General features: G+C 38.9%; 1 protein-coding gene across 3 annotated transcripts in view; it reads left to right on the top strand.

Annotated features, from left to right (window-relative positions):
• Positions 1–15179, top strand: part of LOC145674390 (uncharacterized) — a 253542-nt gene that overhangs the window by 237570 nt on the left and 793 nt on the right. The window lies entirely within an intron of this gene.

Below are 15179 nucleotides of genomic sequence, written 5' to 3'. Positions count from 1 at the left end.
AATAAAATTTCGATATTTCTCTAGACTAACGCTCTTCTTCTATTACTAACTCAAGATTGTATGTGGCCCATTAGGATAAGATTTAACACATTACCTTTTACCACTTGTTTTTACTACGAAGGCTATTTTCTTTCCAAGTTCTGGTAAATATGAAAGCAAAAAGTGGCATAGAAATGTTAATATATGCCATATATGCCAGTGGTAACTTTCCACATAGTCATTACATGCATTCATGCACTGCTAATGGGGGTATGAGCTTTTGTATTTCCATCTCAAAGTTACGGCTTGACGGGGCCGTATAGAGGTATACCAGTTCTTCAGATGGTCCTTTGTATAATCATCAGACTGGAACTTCAAAATTATTATGTAGGCGCATGAGAGGATGATTCAGATTAGCACAAAATTGGTTACTTACCAACAAATCCTCTCGTGGGAAAATCAAGCACTCTTCGTACGTATCGGAACAAGCTAGTTCCGTCTTCACTGGTAAGGTAATAAAGATAAATATGGTTGAAAGGAAGAAAGATTTGGAAAAAGGAATACATACCCAGAATAGATGAATATAACGTGAAGGATGCTAAAATCCTTACTTTACACAATTATCGACAAAAATTCAACGTATTTCTTGCAAAGCATAACATATCTGCTTCCAGTATCTCCCCCCCCCCCACCGAAAAGTTTAGAAAAACATCTTACCGGATTTAAAAGTTATTTTGTTGATCCACTAAATAAGTCAGGTGTTTATCATGCTCAATGCGAATGTGACATCTCTTATATAGGTCAAACGAAACAATACCCGAATTAAAGAACACATTAGACAATCAAAAAAGTCACAAGAAGAGAGCATGTCAGGATTGGCGCTTCACTGAAAACAACATTCACACAATATAAAGCAGGTTGATGTGATAGGTTTGGGAAAATCAGAGAGACAACAGGAGATTAAAGAATCTTCTTCATTCACAAATATAAACCAGCTTTAAATCTGGATTTTGGCCACATTGATAGAATCTGTTTACGTACCTTTGATGTATATTTTGGATCTGGTAATAGTGACGTAACACAGACAACGCGTTTCGTTCAACTCAGCTCATTTTTTCGTATTGTGCTCCGCTCGTGGTATTTTAGCATCTTTCACGTTATATTCATCTATTCTGTGATATATATTCCTTTCCCCACACGTTTTTTTCTTTCAACCGTTTTTATCGTTGTTACTTTACCACTGAAGATGGAATTAGCTTGTTCCGATACGTGTGAAAAGTGCTTGATTTTCCCCACGAAAGGATTTATTGGTAAGTAACCAACTTTTTGCTAATGAGACTAGAACAGTCTGTCTGCCAACCACATTCTTGTGTGTGAACACATGGAATTGATGTTTCAGTTGGCGTCTTACTGCCACGGCAACAGGGATTAATTTTCCAGACTACTGGAGACGTAGGTACCGTCAGATTCCAACTAACCAAATGGTGGGTATACGAAAACTGTACCTTATCATCACAAGTGCCTGAAATGCGTATGCAGACTACGAGAAAACGTAGCTGAAGTATGAATGAAACGTTTACGTTCACATTTTTTATGTTTTAGGGCGAAACGGAACTTCAAAATAGCTTTCGTATTTTTGTAATGTAATGGGATCAGATTGTGTGTGGGACAAGTCAATATTCCTCAGTTTTACTGAAACAAAAAGTACCTTTTCTGTAAGTTTAATGTTGTGCTTACAACTGCTTTGTATGCTGGAAATGTTTTGTGTGAATGTGTTTGATGCAGGCTTTGGTGTTATGAAGTCATGGTTCGGAGTTCCGGAAAGAAAAACAAATATTTTACGAGGTTAATACGAGTCTGGGAGCTTTGTCCTAATCTTGCTTTATCTGCTTCTTTTAAGTACTATGCTTACATGGTAGTCTCTAGTCTTGGTCGAGGTCTTACAATAAATCGTTTTTAGCTTTTGATTTGGAAATTTTTGTGGGGACATCCATGGAAGAGTATGAAACAGTTTCCTTTATGTGTATTATGCAGTGGAAATGAATGGAATAAAAACTACATTAAAATACGAGAAGTGGTCAGAAAATAAGGTTACGAAGCCTGCAGTGGAACGTGTATATATTATTTCGTATTTCCTCCTGGTAAAAATGCTCTCCTTGCGTGTTCCGCACGTTGTCACGAAGTGCTTTACCTCTTCGTCTGAAGCGAAGCGACGGCCTCCTAGGTGCTCCTTCAAGTGCGGGAACAGGTGAAAGTCGCTTGAAGCGAGGTCCGAGCTGTAAGGAGGATAGTCGATGAAGTCCCAGTGAAACTGCTTCAACAGCGTGGTGGTCTTCCGGGTTGTATAGGGGCATTTTCTCTGCTAGCTGCGAACTTTCGACACCATTCTGCGACATACTGACGAGATATTACAGTCTCTCCTTAAACTTTTACCAGCTGCCGGTGAATTTTAGTCGCGGTTACATATTTCGCCCACAGAAATCGAACACCTGAGTGGACTTTTTCGCGAGGCCAGTTTTCCAAACGAGTCGCCATTTGTGTTTACCTACAACTAGCGCCGTGGGTGGCGAGTGGCTGAAACTCTGTATAGTTGCCAACTTCATGTTTTAAAATTACCGCACACTCCTCATTCATGTATAACGGACAAAACTCCAAAAATATCGGCCTTGTAACCTTAGTTTCTGATCCTCCTTCGTATATGCATGAGATGTAGAAGTAAATGTAATTTTGGGGATTCCTTACAACTGATGGAATAAAAAGGTTCTAATAAACATGTGTTCAGGAACTAGAGGTATGGCACAAAGGTGGCGAGAACTTCCAAGAATCCATTTACGCCAAAGTTTTTGGTGAAAGTTGATGCAGAATTCATTCACGGAATAACGAAAATTTTCCTTCTTTGTTGTAGAGGATTGTGAAGCGTCGGAAATTTGTGCTTGCATATATTTGCCTAAAATTTTGATCTTGATGGATTTTGTGAGACTGATTTAATTTTATGGCACTTATCTGCTGTTCCTACGAGGGAGGATCAGAAAGTAAAGTTACAAGGCCGATATTTCTGGAGTTTCGTCTCTTCTAGAGGAATGAAAAGTGTGCGGTAATTTTAATACATGGAGTTGGCAACTGTGAAGAGTGCGTCTGCCGCCACCTACGGTGCTATTTATAGGTAAACATAAATGGAGACTCGTTTGGAAAACTGGCCTCGCGAGGAAGTCCGCTCAGTTATTCGATCTCTGGGCGAAACATGTAACCGCGGCTGAAATTCACCAACAGCTGATAGAGGTTTACGAAGAGACTGTACTATCTCGTCAGTATGTAACAGAATGATGTCGAAAGTTTGCGGCTGGTAGACGAAACGTCAGCACTCATTAACAGAGGGGTCGACTCAGCACGGCATTAACAGATTTGAACGCAGCTCGCGTGGAGGAGCTGATTCAGTATAACAGGAGGATCACATTACGGCATCTCACTTGAAGGAGCACATAGGAGGCCGTCGCTTCGTTTCAGACGAAGTGAAACACTTCGTGGAAACGTGGTTGAATACGGAAAGACAGGATTTATCAGGAAGGAATCTTGAAACTCATCTCATGATGCGACAAGTGCCTCAACCGATATAGGGACTACGTCGAGACTGCATCTTCACGAAAAATAACCTAATGTGTGTACTATTTGTTGGCTGTATTGGTTGTATGAAATAATATATATACGTTTCACTGCAGGCTTTTATAACCTTACTTTCTGATCACCCCTCGTACGTTTACTTGCTTTTTAATTTACGGACTTACCAGTTTAGCAATAAAATCCTCCATTCACCTGTCTTCTGAATGAAATACTCTTCGAAACATGTTTATTAAAACCAGTTTTTGTCATTTGATGCAACAGATCACTTCCAGAATCTTTTCCAATTAACTTTCTTCACTATCTGTCCCCATTTACAGTCACTATTGTCATACTGTTTCAATGGCAGATCAAAGTCTTCTGATACAATGGATCAACAAAATCAGAAACCGTCATCACTAAATTCAGACTCTTACCTCTCAAGCCTCGAGCGGCTTATCGATGGAATGTAGAGAGGAGAGTACATAATTACTAAAAGAGAAGTTTGGTCGTGTGTCACTGTCTGCTATTGAAAATGGATTTCGATTACCAGTGGTTGTCTTTTACCTTCAGACCTATGTCTTATACTTCTTACGTATCTGTAGCTATCATTAGATGAAGGGGGACGTCATTTTGTTTTAACACTTCAGTACGTAAAAATGGTAATGTGAAACGGTTGAATAAATGGAATTCTTTAATTTTCAGGTAATTTTGAAGTTTTTCTTGTTAAAATTTTGCTACTTTCACTCTACGAGTTGTCCTCTGACAAGCTAGCAGTTAGTAGAAATACAAGGTGTTTTTTCTCGTTTGCTGAAATTTAGCTTCCCTTTTCAGCAGTGAGGCTTTGTGAGAGTGGACCTGCAGTTTTAAGGTAGAATCCGAACCACCGTAATGCGCTTCAATTTTCTAATGCTCACTCAACGGGAATCGAACCTGGGACCATGTGTGCCAAAGTCGCACGTGTTGGCCACTAGGCCAGTCAAAAGAGAGAATCGCAAGTGGGTTGCTCTCTGCTAAACGTTTGAACCAAGTTGGATAGCTTTCGTCTTAATAAAAAGCCATCATTCCCGCCACCTTACTGTGTCTCGCAAGTGCTAACGCGTTGGAGAATCACGTCTTACTCACTTTATTGAGTTTCAATATTTCAAAACAGTACTGTAAGGCATACTGATTTCGGACCTCAAAGTCTTACTGTGATCCACTAGATAAATTTCTAAAAGAACGTTTAGCTTGAATGTACTTTACAAGTTATTGTTAGAGTTTGAGATGTTGAGTACGACCACATATTGTACCCTAATTTCTGGAGGCAGGGTTGAAGTAATGTCTTAGGGTAAAACTGACCCAGATTTGCAATACTTCACGGATATTACAAGCATTTAACTTGTTTGGTGGGTTAGGAGCCACGGTGGCTCAGTTGTAGAGCGTACACCTCTAGTGCATGAGTTCTTGGTTCGATCCCAGTTCGCGCCAAGTGAGCATTGTGGTAGACAAATGCCGTGTGCGTGGGTTTTCTTCTTGTTCTCCTGTTTCCTCCCACCATTTTATTAATTTATCATCATCACCGTCTCCTTTAGCCTAGCCGGCGTAATCGTGGCACGTAAAAGCTAAACATTTCATTTTCTGTGCTGGTTTAAAAAAAACGTTTGTCATGTTTAATTTGCATCATCTTAGCTCCGAAACCAGTTTCCGTAGTCCTGCAATTTTATTGTCTACGTTTCACCTATACATATCAAAATTAGTCAAAGAAATAACACTATAGATGCATGTATTGTACTGTTTGGCAGTCTTCATATTCTTTTTTCATTTTGTTTTCTCTTTTTGCTATACATTCATTTTACTAAAGTTCCTTGCATTCCCGCTTCGGATCCTTCTATTTGCTACTGGAAGCAAGTACACAACTTTGGGGAACGATGGAAGCAAAATTTGATTGCTTGATTTGAAAGTTTATGTTCCTTTTCAGCCATCAAGGCTATATGAGCCTGGGTGTACTTCGAAGTGATACGGGGCCGCGGTAGTTCAGTGGTGGAGCGCTGACCAGGTACAAGGAAGGGTCCGTGGTTCGTTCTCAGTTAGCACCAAGTAAACTTTGTGGCAGACAAACACCGTGTAGGTGGGTTTTTCGGTATTCTTCCGTTTCCTCCCATTTTCTTCATTCCGTCCCTCCATTCATTCTCATTATCAGCACCTCCTTTAAGGTCGGTGCATAATTGTGGGACTAAACTATAGGAGAGAAGTTCCTTTTCATTAACCGTACGGACAGGGATGAGGAAGAGCTCGCATATACAGAAAACAAACTGCAGCTTGACGGTAACAGAAGTTTAAAATGTACTGAGTTGAATGCACATATCGGGCTTCGCAGCTATGTTACTGCTATCTTCAGCTGTTCAACACAGTATAAACTCGGCCTCAGAGTTTTCATTCCAACATTTTCTTAGCCTTGGAAAAGAAAACACCTATCAAGAATTAAAACACATTTCCTAACTATACGTATATGAAACTACATGAACTGACATAACATAAAGGGCTATTTCCGTTTACGTGGAAAGTTGAAATTTTGCATAATTGTAGCTTTCCGAAACCAACCCACTGGACAATTGCCAAAAGTTAATATTTTTAGGGAGACTAAAGGGAGAATGAAGAAATTCTCCATGTTATTTAAATGGACTTTTCTTGACTTATAATCTCATATTTTAGGTACTTGGGATTGGAATGAGAACTTGAAATTCGGTATGCTTGTACGTTTTCATTAACGTTACGTAAGTAAATGACAAAAATTTCCAATTTTAGAGTGGTTTTATGGGGAACTGTAAAATCTTTCCCATGTTATTTAAATGGGATATTCTCTACATTCCAAAATATTTAAGACACTTCCGGCAGGATTATAATGATGAAATTTTGCATAATTGTAGCCTTCTGGAACAAACTTACAGGAAAATTGCCGAAAGTGAATATTTTTAGATTTTAAGAGCTCTCAAGGGGAATGAAGAAATTCCCATGTTGTTTAAATGGGCGTTTTCTTATGATACAGTATCTTACTTTCAGATAGTTGAAATACAAAAAGAAACTTGAAATTTGGTAGAACTGTGGGTTTGAGAGCTACGAGGCCGTAGACTGAGTAAATGCTTGGATCAGGGGGCGAAGTCCCCAGCTGAGCCAAATTCAGGATATGTTAAAGAGTAAATGCAGAAAATTCTGTCTTATGCAAAGGCTGATACATAACATAAGCGAGACCGTCGGCAGAATAAGGGGGGAAGGAGGTGGAGGCGGAGCCCCCAGCTAGTCAAAGGCTAGTCTTCTCTCTAGTATACAATAAAAACTCAAGTAGGTCACAGTTAGATATTAACATGTATAAGAAAAAGAAGCCACAAACGAAACGGCATTACTACAGGGCTCATAGCGAGTCACTTTTTAAATTAAAAGTTACTTTTTTTTAATCAAATTTGTCACTAAAAATTACTGTTTTGGGAGGTAAAGTGACTTTTTCGTGTGATTTATGTTTTGCATTGGCAGTTTTCTAAGAAAAATTTAAAAATAAATGGAAAAAGGCAGAAACTTGTTACACATTACTCTTCTGAAACCTTCAGTACTTGCTGCCACATGTGAAACAGTCAGCTTTATTCTCACTTCAGCACTTATTCTTTCTAAAACACAGGAGATGGTTGGTGGATGCTTAAGCTCGCAAGGTGGGGTTGAGAACCCTTCTGTGTCTATTCCTTCTTCTATCATAATAGTCTTTTAGTTTTCTCTCGTAATAATTAACACTCCGCTCAACGTTGTGTGTGTGTGTTTGTGTGGTTCATCATGTTCGTCTTGTGTTATGCTTCTTGTATGTTCTTCTTAAGAGTAGGTGATGAATGCTCTCAATGCTAAGTTGTGAATATAATGTCTGGGATTAAGAAATTCGGAAATGGGCCAGAACTGGTTCTACTTACTCAGAAGCTTCTTGCATCTGCTAAGACTGCTTACCGTAACTACAAAGCATACTTAGAAAATCTAAGAAAGGAGGAAGCTAAAAGAAGAAAAGATTAAACAAAACAACAGAGAGGTGATTGAGAAATTGACAAAGAAAAAAAGGGCATGATGAGATTTTGGTCACTTTTTCATGCGCTTTTGGTCACATTTTCGTGTGCTTTTAGTCACTTTTCTACAAGAGACCAGACCGCTATGAGCCCTGTTACTATGAAAAATGTTTGCAGAATGGAAGAAAACTTACGTTGACAATTTGCAGGGCTTCAGATTAGTATTAATCTCAAAAGAAATTGATAGCTTTCTTTTTGTCGAATATGCAAAGATTAAGAGTGCTATGCACAAGTAACATGTTTGATCTCGTTTTTGGATTATTACTAATTATTACTATTTGAGATATTTACTAGAATTTTATTTAGGCTTGGGTCGGTAGTTATCGCTCTGGATTTTCTTGATGTCTGTAATCCGCAGTCCTCATGTTTCTGCAAGTGAAGTTTTGTCACAGTGCGCCGAAATTAATAAGTTTGTCTGCAGTAAATACTATCACTTGAGGCAAACAGACTTCCTTTTATCTGTCCTGAAATTCCGAATGTAATTTCGAGCAGCGCAGGATCAAAAATACCATATACTCTGACCAGCAACCTCAATAGATCTACGGCAGTTTGGTATGCCCGATATACGTAATGTCCCGTAGTCCTTTACGTGAAGGCAGTTATAGTATAACGTCATTCCGCGTATTCCTATGCAAGGTAAAACACGGCACATTGACATTATATCACTGAGTTTTGTTTATGGAACAGATTTGCAACACGAACGACTTTAAACTCATTTTCGTCCTTCACATTTGATTTTTCTTAAAATAAACCTATATTCATATATATATATATATATATAAGTCCCTATGCTTGTGACAACTCTTGAATCACCCAACCGATCTGGATCAAATTTTCAATATACTGTAGATGAGGTTCGGGTCTTGGATTTTTTTTAATCATTTCACGTTAATTGTGTAACTTAGGGGAAGGGGAGATATTTAAAAATGATCGAAAATGACCGATTTTAATGTCGAATCCATATTCTTCGGGGTCGCTGGGATTAAGACTCACACTACCAATGCCGTTTAAATTCAGATTCAACCCTGCAACTTGGGTAGGGGGAGAAATATAGAAATGATCGAAAATGACTGATAGAGAGTGCTTTAGTAATAGTAAAAAGTGACTGACTAACGGAATATATCACTATTTTTTCTTACTTTAACACAGCGAAGCGGGTAGTTGACGCTAGTAAATAAATAATAATAATAAGTATAGTATATACTGTACGCGATTGATGGATTTCGACCAAAATTGGGATGGTTATAGTACTTCATAATCATAGTACACCCGTGAAATAATGGGTTTTGCAGGCTTTTAGTTCCTGAGTTATTGGCCATCAAATTTGGAGTGGGACTTCATTAAAGGATGTTTTATATGGCATGCTATCGACGATACTAATCCAATCTTGACCAAACTTGCACGGCAGTAGGTTTTGTATGCCTTAGTATGTACATGCAATATTATGATATGCAGATGATTGATTTTCGAGTTATTGACGATCGAACTGAGTTTGAACATAGTGAAATGAAGACATTTCACTAAATCACGAGCGATAAAACTTATCTGATCTAGTTTGATCTTGACCAAACTGGACATGATGATGAACATTTTCGAGCTTCGCACATATTCGAACACATTATGAAATATCATGTATTGCTCGCGCGCCACGAGAAAAACTCTGACGTAGTTGTATCACATGTGTCTACGCTATCGATTTCACAGGCACGGAGGAGGCCGTTTCATTCGGGCACAAGACATTGTGTGATGAACACGCTGTACTCAAAAATAGATTCAAGGTTGCCACATTATGAATAATTGTTAAAACTTGGAAAAAAAAAAAAACATACCTGTAGCAAATAATATTACACTTAACATAGAACCATTGAATACATTTTGACCACACTTTCACTGATACACAGCTTGGAAATCCACTTGAAAAGTGGCTACTCTTCAAGATTTTTTTTAAACTCCCTTAGCTGGTATTTTTATATTCGAGGAAAGGGTGTTACACATGTTGATTCCTGGTCTTTAAAAATTTTTTAGGGGAGCAAAATCTCACTAAAAAACTCGATAGCGCTACACCCTTTTGTCTATTCGCTCGTCAACGAAAATAAAACTATAATAAAAAAACACTCCTGACGCAACAATCCTACCAGCTGGCTTATGCCTTACAACTGACATACAGATGTTACAGTCAACGTTGTAATATATTTGCCTCTCTGCTCCCCTGAAATAATTTTCGAAGGTCAGTGTACTGTAAATTCACTGCACCTTGCTGGCAACCATTGATACCATATCCGTCCTACAAGGAAATGCCCAGCATAAGCTATTTTTCACCTCCAGATTGTGAAAATAGAATTGTCCCTCGTGCCACTCTTTACTCCGTTTCCCCTCTGTATAGTTTTCTCGTGGCGCGCGGACTGTGCAGATCTTTCGTTTCCAAGTTATTGGCCATCGAAGTTGAGTTTAAACTCAGTGAAATAATAATAATAATAAAGTGCAATTGATGGAGCACATCAAGTCTTGATGAAAATTGGAATGGTGATGGAATTTCACAAGCTTAGTACACATACAAAGTATTATGATTTGGAGGTCTTTGGTTTCTGAGTTATTGGCGTCAAGTTCGGGGTTGGACTTAATGAAAGGCTATTTTATATGACATGCTATCGACAATACTAATCCAGTCTCATTCGATGTTGACCAAATTCGAAACGTTGGTAAGCCTGAACGATCTTAGTGCGCTTGGTAGCTTAACGTTAAATATTATGATATGTAGATCTTTGGTTCCTGGGTTATTGGCCATCAGAATTGAGTTTGGACTCAGTAAAATTAAGTTTTTATCGTTATTAGTATTAGTTTTTTAATGGAGACGTCAGCCCCGAGGCCATTTGTCCACGTCATGTCAACACAATTGCACAAACACGGACTACCATAAACAAAACATTCCAACCACCTCTCAGTATAACATGTTTACCCTGGTGTTACCAGTCGCCAGAGCCTCATTATTCTGCATTACAATGAACGCAATATCAAGGATGCAGTACGAGGAAGTGAGGTTGGCATTTGGGCACTCACAAAGGATCACCCCTTACACCCCAGTAAAATTAAGTAACTTCAGTAAAGAGTGATTGATAGAACTCTCCAATTTGGTCCAAATTTGGTATGGCGGTAAACGTTTATTAGTTGAATAAGTACGTAAAATATTATGATATTCAAATCATTGGTTTGCGAGTTACAGGTCATCACAGTTGTGGTCTGAACTTAGTTTTTATTAAGTTCTAATGACCCGTAGTTTAGAACCAAAATCCTGCAAAGCAGATAATTCGAATACTCATTAAGCCCATTAAAGTCAACCATCATTTGAGATATGGTCAAGTGAGATGCTTTGGGTCTCGAATTATTGGGCATCAAAGTTTGGGTTTGGACAGGATTTGGTCAAATTTTGCAAAAATACATAAAATTACTGGACGCGATAAATGGAACTCATCTGTTTTTCACCAGTTTTAGCGCGTAGTAAACTTTTCTTAGCTTAGTAAGCGTGTAAATTACTATGTTTTGATTTTATTTTATTTTCAGTTTAACGTCCCTTGTAGCAGCGAGACTATATGAGACGTGGACCTATATCTTAACATGGAATCCGAACCACATGAACTCCCGCTGGGAATTGAACTGTGGGGTCTTCCACTCCACTAACCGCTTAACCACGAGGGAGCTCCGAATTATTATGGTGTGCAGGTTTTTTGGTTCTCGTCTTGTCCACGAAGTTGAGATTTTGTCTCATTTTAATTTAAACCCCAAATGTGACAATCAATAATCACCTCGCTATGGGGACTTTATTAGTTCCGCTTCAGTTCTTGCTTCCGATATTTGGTTTGATGTATCGTTTTTTTTTTAATACTCTGCCCATTAGTGCTTTTTAAAAATTGTTTTGTGAACACACACTTCCTCGTAACTTATGACGAAGTTTCGCAACGTGATGAGCAGTTGTCTTTTTTTATTCTATCGCATTGCTTAAGAATGCTTACGGCCAAAAACATCTACATTGAAATTCGATCTGATTGAAGTAATTAACTATGTTACACTTCTTGACATACTCGACTTTTGTAACTTTATTCGTTGAGAGCATTTTATTTTCTCTAACACTTGTATTCTACTGGCATAGCAACTAACAGAAGTACCTGTGACTGGATTAGACCACACACAAATAATGTGCTTGATGGTAGGCTGTAGAGTTTTAGGATGCCATTTAGCTGCAAGGCTATATGAGACTGTGAACCTTCAGCTTAATGTGGGATCTCAACTGCATGAGCCCTCACCGGGCCAAAGAAATAATATACGTGAGCCTACAACGTACATGTTCAACGGCTTTTTCAAGGCAAGGAATGGATGAGTGAGTGAGAGCACGATTCGAACTGTAACGGGAATGTTCAATGTGTTGCAAACCAATGTTATGCATTTATTCCACTGTTCATCTGGGTGTATGAGGTCTTGCATTATCGTCAAGGAAAATGACATCTGATGTGGTCGTGCCTGGTCGTTTATGCTTGATTCCAGCCTTCAGATGCATTAAGAGTTTCACAGTATTGCTGTGCATTTACAGTTGTTCTTCAAGTAACTCCAGAAGAATATCGCTTTTCATGTTCCAGAAGGTGGTGAGGAGCGCTTTACCCGCCGATGAAACCGTCTAGAACTTGTTGCGAACTAGTGAGCTGAATGTTTCCACCCCATGAATGCTTGTTTCATCTCTTTTGGAGCCGCGGTGGCTCAGTGGTAGTGCGTTCATCTCTCTTGCTTGGGGTCCCGGGTTCGATCCTGGCCCCCGCCAAGTGAACTTTGTGGTGGACAAACACCGTGTGTTTGATTTTCCTCGGGGTTCTCCCGTTTCCTCCCACTTTCTTCACTCCACCATTTCATTCATTTCTCATGGGGCGTAAAACTCAAAGATTTCATTTTTTCATTTCTGATTTCATCTCTAGTGTAGTTGGTAAAATACTCGTTTCCTCTGACAATTTGGTAAAAGGCATCTGTTGACCTTCCGCTTGTAACAGAACAGATTCTGTAGAGGTATGGCCATCGTTGTTGTGTTGTGATCAGGAGAGACAACTGGTAAGGCATCCACCGCACCAAAACTTTTCTGTATCGCAGACCATCATGAATGATTGCATGTCCTCGTGCATGTCTAATGATAAGCTTCCCAACAATTATCGACAAACTTCTGTTCGTTTGAATAAGTTAACTCACCCGTTCAATGCTCTTCGCGCTACTGGATGCCGCTAGCTGTTCTGCACAGTCCTTGTCAGTCACACACTCACGCCACATGTAAACTGCCTGCAGCATAGTCTTACCATTTGCACTAACCGGACTTGGGGAAAATACGCATAAATGCGAGTCGAAGCGTGAATTTCAGGATATGACGCTCCATATGCCCATTTATACCGCATTATTGCCTGCATTTCTAGTCGTGTTTAGGATTGCGTCACACCACGGTCTGCCATTATGGTTGAGTTCACTTTTTCTCCAACGCACCAAGTCATAACAACTTTGAACAAAAATATTTAGTGTAAAGCTGTAAAAGTTTTTTTTTTTTTTTTTTCCTTCACACAAGTGGCTAAAAGTGTTTAAGTACATTATAGTAGTAATGAGGCAATTTTGTTATAAAACGCTTTTTACCGTAAGAATGTGACTTTTTTTTGGAGGGGGGGGGGGGGGGATGGTAAACTTTTACTGCTTCTTCCAGTGTCATTTGCATAAAGAGCCACTAGTTTAATTGAAGGCAGAAAGTCAGATGCTTTAAGTGTTCCAAACATTAATTGAGTGAAAATTATTTGTATATTTTTTAAAATAACGTTTTGTAGTTATTTGGTGTGGTCTTTAACTATTTAAATAAATGTACAGACATGATAGAAAATGTGAGATTCCCGTGTAAACTAGTTTCGAATGAAAATTGACCAATACTTCTTGGCACACACTGATTGTTTATCACACTTCTACCCACTTTCTTCATGTTCTTCAAACTACTGGAAAGCCAAGCAGTATTTTTACATTTTCTGTGTGTAATTTTCTAGTAATTACAGGAACATTGTTCAGTTGTACAATCTGTGATTTTGAAGTGATGTTTGGATTAATCAGTTCATTGTCAAACCGATTTGAAAATATATTCCTTGGCAACAAGAAATATCTCAAGAACGTTCTTTATTCCTAGTAATTTGTAAGTACTAGAAAATCACTCGCAAAAATTGTAAGGTTAATTCTTGTAAAAGAAAATTAAGAAATAAATAAATAAATAATAATTATAATAAAAAAAAACACGATGACTGCTTTGTGAATCATTTCTGAGTCTGTAGTCTATCTGTACAGTATCTGTATCTAGAGAGTAGATTGTCTTGTCTTCCAATACTAACCCTGAAGACGAGAACAATGTTTGTTTTTAAAACGTTGTACAAAGAGCATATCATTTAGTTGATATCCCAAGAAAAGTTATTTGTATCACATCGAAAATATTTTCAGGTCCTAAATAGTACTTTTCCCGTTTTATTCACAGGCCAACTGAACCATACACGAAGGCCGCCATTTGGCCATCACTGTTATATACATAGTAAGGCGTTGACCTTTTACTGCAGGAACATATGTGAAAGAGCGGCTTTACTCCTTTTTACTAATGATTTTCGGTGTGGTTGCCGCGGTGGCTCAGTGATAGAGCGTTCACTTCTAGTGCTTGGGGTCTCTGGTTCGATCCCAGCTCGCGCCAAGTGGGCTTTGTGGTGGACAAACACCGTGTGTGTGGTGTTTTCTCGGGGTTTCCCCATTTCTTTCCACTTTATTCATTCCATCCATTTCTCATCATCACCGTATACTGTAGCCTAGTCGACATAACCGTGGGACGTAAAACTCAAAGATTTCATTTTTTTGATTTTCGGTGTGCCAATTTGCAGTTTAGACGGGTGCCACAAGTAGGTCTAAGGCTCCCATCCATTTACAACTTTTGTAAAAATAAATTGCTGTTCTCTGTCACACGTTAAAGATACTGAGTGCTTTTATATATTGGAAATTTAAATTGTATTTCTTCTGTTAATAGGAGTACTAGGATCATGATGCATTACAAAAATAAAATTGGGAGGGGACGGTGGCTCAGTGGTATAGCACACACTTCTGGTGCTAGAGGTCCCTGGTTCCGATCCCAGACCAAGTGAGTTTGTGCTAGATATCATGTCTTTGGGTTTTCTCTGGGTTCTCCCGTTTCCTTTCACATTCTTAGTCCACCAACTCTTTCATTATTAATCACTTTCGTTAATCATCCATCTTCTGCCGGGTTCGATTCCCGGTGGGGAACACTCGGTCGAAAAATTGTTAAAGCTCTTTCAGGCCAGCCTTCCTGATTAAGGTTTTCCTTATTCACACCAAGCAAAATTCAGAGTAGTACCTAGTATACAGGTATCAAGCCGCTTCTTTCCTTCCATTTCTTCGGATAGTGTGGTCGCCGAGGGACTTCATCCCTCATACCTGACGGGCTAACGTGGCCATAGAGGCCATTGATGCCGAAAGCCC

Source organism: Thermobia domestica, chromosome 17 (genome assembly GCF_964235325.1).
Source record: "Thermobia domestica chromosome 17, izTheDome1.hap1.1, whole genome shotgun sequence".
Taxonomy (NCBI): Eukaryota; Metazoa; Arthropoda; class Insecta; order Zygentoma; family Lepismatidae; genus Thermobia; species Thermobia domestica.
This window is presented reverse-complemented; position numbering and strand designations above follow the sequence as displayed.